Genomic DNA, 6,556 nt, shown 5'->3' on the forward strand with positions numbered 1-6,556 from the left:
ATTGAGGCCATTAGCACAGCCTTTAAGAAAAAAACTTATTAAGCTTCCAATTGTTGCTGCCCCCCCCCCCCGCCCCCCGGGCTCACAGGAATCTGAAAATCGATTTAATCCTCTAGCATGGAATTTGGAAGTGTCCATACTTGGTTTACTTCAAAGAACAGACATTTGTGATTTTCCCAATTCAAGTGAAGGATGAACTGACAACCTTCTGAATTTCCAAGTTTTCATCCTGTGTTTGTGATTTATTTAACGGACAGACTCCTCCTAAAGGGGATCTTTCCAATCGGATTCTTTCTTTCTTTCTTTCTTTCTTTCTTTCTTTCTTTCTTTCTTTCTTTCTTTCTTTCTTTCTTTCTTTCTTTCTTTCTTTCCTTTCTTTCTTTCCTTTCTTTCTTTCTTCTTTTTATTCATTTACTTAGTTATTTATTCATGAGAGACACACAGAGAGAGGCAGAGACACAGGCAAAGGGAGAAGCAGGCTCTCCGCTGGGACCTGATCCAGAACTTGATCCCAGGACCCCGGTATCACACCCTGAGCCAAAGACAGAGGCTCAACCACTGAGCCACCCAGGCATCCCCAGATTCTTCATTTGAGTGAAACCAAGCATCTTATTGGGAATGAGGGTGTGCCCAGGATCCATGCCATGTACATATTTTCTCTGGGAAATTTAAGAAGATTTCAGAGAGGGGCACCTGGGTGGCTGAGTGGTTGAGTGTCTGCCTTTGGCTCAAGCCATGATCCCGGGGTCCTAGGATCGAGTCCCGCATCAGGCTCCCTGCATGGAGCCTGCTTCTCCCTCTGCCTATGACTCTGCCTCTCTCTGTGTCTCTCATGAATAAATAAATAAAAATATTTAAAAAAAGAAAAGAAAACTTCAGAGACAGGAAGAATCTTGTCTTTGGCAGGGAGGGGGGCAGGCTGATTCTGGCCACATGTGCATCTGGAGCCAAGCTCACTTACTTGGACCTGTTGCTGACCTATTTTCTCACACTTTAGGGTTTATGGTCGTGTGGGAAAGAGAGAGAGATATTTAGGGCCAGGTCCTTTCTGCTCTAACACCAGTATTACTCATATTATAGGATAAGAAATGTTTGGAGTTGAATTTAACAAAGCTCATAGCATAAAAAGGGGCCTGGGGACGAGAAGGCACCACTGTTTTCCCAATTAGGAGGCTTCTACCTATGGGTTTTTGTTTTTTTTTAAATAATTTTGCAAAATTTTGCATCTGTCACTTTGAGGCTTAATTTCAAATTGTTCTGATTAATTGGAATTAGTCATCCCCTGGCACTGGGCTCCTGCTGAATTACAGGGATCCTACTGGCATGGGGGCTGAATGGAAGGAAGTGGCCAGGCGCCTTGCTCCAACCTAGTTCTGGCAGATGGACATTCCTTGTCTGATGCCTGCACCCAGCTGGAGCAGAGCCTCTTTGTGGCTTTCCTGGACAGGGGATGTGGTTGACTTTTCCAGAACTAATCGATATTTCTGGCTCTCTTCCCTTTTCTGGACTTCCTGCAGCTGGGCAGAGCCATGGGACTCACACTAGCCAAAGGCTTGGAAAAGAAGTAACGCTTGTTGCTTCCAGGCCAGAGTTCTTACAGGCTGGTGTGAGATTCTCCAAGCTGGCTCCTCCTATGCCGTGAACCCCGAAACCCTGGGTTGAGACGGAGATATAAGAAGATCGTGTAAGTCGAGGACATTGTGCTTGATCTTCAATGGCTGGAGAGTTGCCTGTACTTGTAGTGGGGTTTTGGAACAAAAGATAATTCATTTCAGGGATTTTGGGGTTGCGTATTGTGGCATACAAGCCCAGTCTGCTCTGACTGGTACATGCAGATGTCCAATGTGATTGTCAAAGACTCTCTGCTCTGGCTGAATCTTTTTTTAAAAAATATTTTATTTATTTATTCATGAGAGACACAGAGAGAGGCAGAGTCATAGGACAGAGGGAGAAGCAGGCTCCATGCGGGGAGCCTGTTGGGGTACTTAGTCCCAGGACTCCGGGATCATGACCTGAGCCAAAGGCAGACGCTCAACCACTGAGCCACCCAAGTGCCCCTGACCTAGCTGAATCTTTGTATGATTTGTGTTGTGGCTCAATCCTCAAACTATTATCTTCCCTGTTGATCAGGAGAAGGTGGGAGGAAGACTTGTTACCATCGTGGTAGAGCTGTGATTACTGAGCCTGAGAACCACTGTCCGCTTCTTCCTTGTGACCAAAACTTGGTTTCTCTTGGATCATCGTCTCCAGTCACTTTGGGCTGCTCTAACAAAGTACCATGGACAGGGTGGCTTAGAGACAGCAGATATTTACGTCCCACAGTTCTGGAGACTAAAGCCTAAGAGCAGGGTGCTGGCGTGGTTGAGCGAGGGCCCTCTCCCGGGTGGCAGACTGCTAACTCTCACGTGGTGAGAGCAGAGAGAGCAAGCAAGCTCTCCTGTGACTCTTACACAGGCACTAATGCCATTCATGGGGGCTCCACCATCATGACTTCATCTCATCCTCATCACCTCTCGAAGGATATTCATTGGGGGTGGGTAGGGTTTCAACATATTATGGGTGGGTGAGGGGACAAACATTCAGTCCATCACAGTAACATAGCCCTCTCCACACCACCATGCTGGTCCATGGCCTTGTGGCAACTCCAACCAACGAGATTTAAGATGGCGTCTCCTTGGAGTGGGGGGATCTGGTTAAGATTTCCTTTTTCTTAGGGAAGAGTCTTCTTTTTTCCCTTGGAATTGATTGTGTCTTCAAATGATTCTTGGAATGGCTCAGTCATGTTAGGACCACGACAGGAGCCAAACTATGGCTGAAATTGGCAGAGCTGAAAGAGAGACAGACACACGTGATTGAGGACATTGATGAGCCACTGAATTTTTTTTAAAAAGATTTTATTTATTTATTCATGAGAGACACACAGAGAGGCAGAGACATAGGCAGAGGGAGAAGCAGACTCCTTGAGGGGAGCCTGATGTGGGACTCGATCCTGGGACCCCAGGATCATGGCCTGAGCCAAAGGCGGTGTTCAACCACTGAGCCACCCAGGTGCCCCTTTTTTAAAAAACATTTTTAAATTTTTAAATATTGATGGATGGATTGATTAATTGATTGATGAGCCACTGAACTGACCAACCCAGAGGCTCCCAACCTTAGGAATTCATGGTGCATGGGAAAAATACATTTCCTTTATAATAGTTTTGAAGTCAGTCACGAAGTGCTCCCATACTGTTCTTCTCAAAACATAATCATTTTTTTCCATCTTCTCTTTCTCTCATGAACTTCATTCTTTTTCCTCTTCTTCTGCTCCCTAATTCCCTCCTTTTTCTGATAAGGCTTCCACACACACTCAAACAGGCATATTGGGAAGCGCATGGACTTGGAGGCTCTGCATTAAGACACCAGTTCTGTTGTTACTTGACCCACACTAGTTAATTTGTTTTGCTAACTCTTAGCTTCTCCACTGTAAAATAGGAATGATCAAACCTTTATTTTTTTTAAAGATTTATTTATTTATGACAGACAGAGAGAGAGAGAGAGGCAGAGACACAGGAGGAGGGAGAAGCAGGCTCCATGCTGGGAGCCCGATGCAGGATGTGATCCCGGGACTCTAGGATCAGGCCCTGGGCCAAAGGCAGCGCTAAACCGCTGAGCCACCCAGGGCTCTCCATGATCAAACCTTTAGACAGATATGATAATAGTAAGCTATTGTTTTCATTCATATTACTAATAACTAACATTGATCAACCCTTTCTAGGAGTCTGGTGCTGTTCCAAGCTTCATATATACAACCCACCATGATGGATCATGTACACCTCTGATACGGTACTATCGTCATCCCCATTTCATTGATGAGAAACTGGACACACTAAGGGGTAAGCACCTTATCTAAGGCCTCATTGATAGTGAGTGACAAATTAGGGTTTGAACCCAAGCAGTCTGACTTCAAAGCTCTATCCAATGTGAACTCCAGCCCTTAGAGGTGACCCAATTTCTGTGGGTCTTTGCCCTCATGCTTACATCATCTGTTCCCTGGTGATAAGTTACATGAGGAAGGGGGTTGAGACTTCATGAAAAGCTTCAGGGGCTGTCAGATTAAATGGGACAAGAAGACAACACTCAGGCCAGACTGCCCATGGGGCAACTCCTCTTGGGAGCAGAGGTCACAGCTGTGTCGGCAAGGAAGCTGGCACTCACTCTGTCTAGGGCTCGCTGGTTATTTTGGTTTGAATTTTTAGTTTTGGAATAAGTATAAGTTCACGGAAAGTTGCAAAGAAATGTACAGGCTGGTCCTGTGTACCCTTCACCCAGTTTCTGCCAGAGTTAGCACCTTGCATAACTGACTACAGCACAATAGCCAAACTAGGCAGCCGGCTAGGGTGCCATCCATGGAGCTTCTTCTTCTTCTTCTTTTTTTTTTTTTTTTTAAGATTTTATTTATTCATGAGAGACACAAAGAGAGAGGCAGAGACACTGGCAGAGGGAGAAGCAGGGTCCATGCAAGAAGCCCCATGTGGGACTCGATCCCGGGACTCCGGGACTATGCCCTGGGCAGAAGGCAGGCATTAAACCGCTGAGCCACTCGGGCATCCCTCCATGGAGCTTCTTTAGGTTTCACTCACCTGTTGTGCATTTGTGTGTGTGCATGTGTCCATGTGCGCGTGTACACGTGCGGGTGTGTCTCTATGCAATTTCCTCACAGGTGTGCACGTGAGTGTCAGGATACAGACCTATTCCGTTTCCCCTCCCTCTACCTGCTACAACCTCTATCAACCACTAATTTGTTCCCCATCTCTATGACTTTGTCATTTCAAGAACATCATATAAATGGAATCGTACAGCATGTAACCTTCTGAAATTGGCTTTCCGCATTCAGCATATTTTCCTTGCGATCCATCTGAACTGGTGTATATCCAGAGTTTGCTTCTTCGCGTTGCTGAGTAGTATTCCGTGGCGTGGATGCATCAGTTTGTTTCACGACCTACCTACTGAAGGATGTTTGGTTGTTTCCAGCTTTGGGCTATAACAAATAAAGCTTCGGTGAACACCTGTGTATAGGCATTCTTTGTGAATGCAACTTTTCATTTCTCTGGGATAAATGCCCAAGAATTTGATCGTTGGGTCATAGCTAAGTGTCGGTTTGCAGGAAACTGCCAAATGATTTTCCAGAGCAGTGGTACCATTTTATATTCCTACCCTGCATATATTTTACTTAGTATCTTCTTTTTCAGTTGTCATGTCTTGCTTTCTTTCTAAAACTTTTTTGTTTTGAAATAAAAGAACAGTCGGAGGATTCCCATATCCTTCACCAAGATGGACCAAATGTTCATTTTTTGCTACATTTGCTATAGCATTGCCTACTTCTCTCTCAGTCTCCGTCTCTCTCTCTCTCTCATCTATCTAGCTAGCTATCATCATCATCTCTCTACTATTATCTCCTTTCTGAGTTGTTGGAAAGTAAGTTGCAAACATGATGCCCTTCTACTTCTAAAAATTTTGTATTTTAGTGAGTCTTTCTTGAGAATAAAGACACTTACATAATCACCATCTAGTGGTCAAAATTAGGAAATGTAACAATTATTATCCAATATACAAATGTTTTCCAAATTTTCTCAATGCAATTTATAGCAATTTTCCCCCATGAGATCCAGTCTCAAATCACACATGGTATTCACTCGTTTTTGTCTCTTGAGTCTTTGTTAATCTAGAATATTCCCTCAATCTTTTGTTTGTTTTGTTTTTGGTCTTTCATGACCCTGACATTTTTTAAGATACTAGGCCTGTATTTTGTAGAATGCCTCACTTGCTGTTTGGTTTTGTTTGATGATCTTTCTTCCTAATGCTCCCTAGGATGAGTGCCATTCCCTCCAAGAGCTCAGTGCTTTATCCATGACCTATTAGTCACCCCATCACTTCACAGCCAGAAGGAGTGTCAAGCAAGGGACGCCTGGGTGGCTCAGTCCATTAAGTATCTGCCTTTAGCTCCGGTCATGATCCCGGGGTCCTGGGATCAGCCCTGTGTCAGGCTCCCTGCTCAGCAGGGAGCCTGTTTCTCCCTGTCCCTCTGCCCTTCCTGCTGCTCATGCTCTCTCTTTCTCTCTCTCTGTCTCAGAAAAAATAAATAAAATCTTAAAAAAAAAGAAAAAAAAAAGAAATTGGCCCATGTGTCAGGCACATAAGATACAGATTGTGAATATCCATATAACATACAATTAATATTATGTGATTGGAGCCACATTTGATAAGATATGTCAACATTCCTGGGTCCTGGGGTCCTCATTTTCATTAGGGAGAGTAGGGGCCAATGTGGTCTCCCAGAGTAGGAAAAAGATAAAATAACAATAACAAGGAAAAGGAGAAGACGAAGAAGAAGAATCTACGATACTCACTAAGAACTACTAACAACGGTCTGATATCGTGATTCGTCTCTTCTTCCTTCTCCTCCTCCTCCTCCTCCTCCTCCTCCTCCTCCTCCTCCTCCTCCAGTGTGGTCAATTATAAAAGCAGATGACCAAATAAACAATCAAGCAGCATGGGGGTGTTGGGGCTTGATCAA

This window comes from Canis lupus, chromosome 20 (genome assembly GCF_011100685.1).
Source record: "Canis lupus familiaris isolate Mischka breed German Shepherd chromosome 20, alternate assembly UU_Cfam_GSD_1.0, whole genome shotgun sequence".
In the NCBI taxonomy this organism is placed as follows: Eukaryota; Metazoa; Chordata; class Mammalia; order Carnivora; family Canidae; genus Canis; species Canis lupus.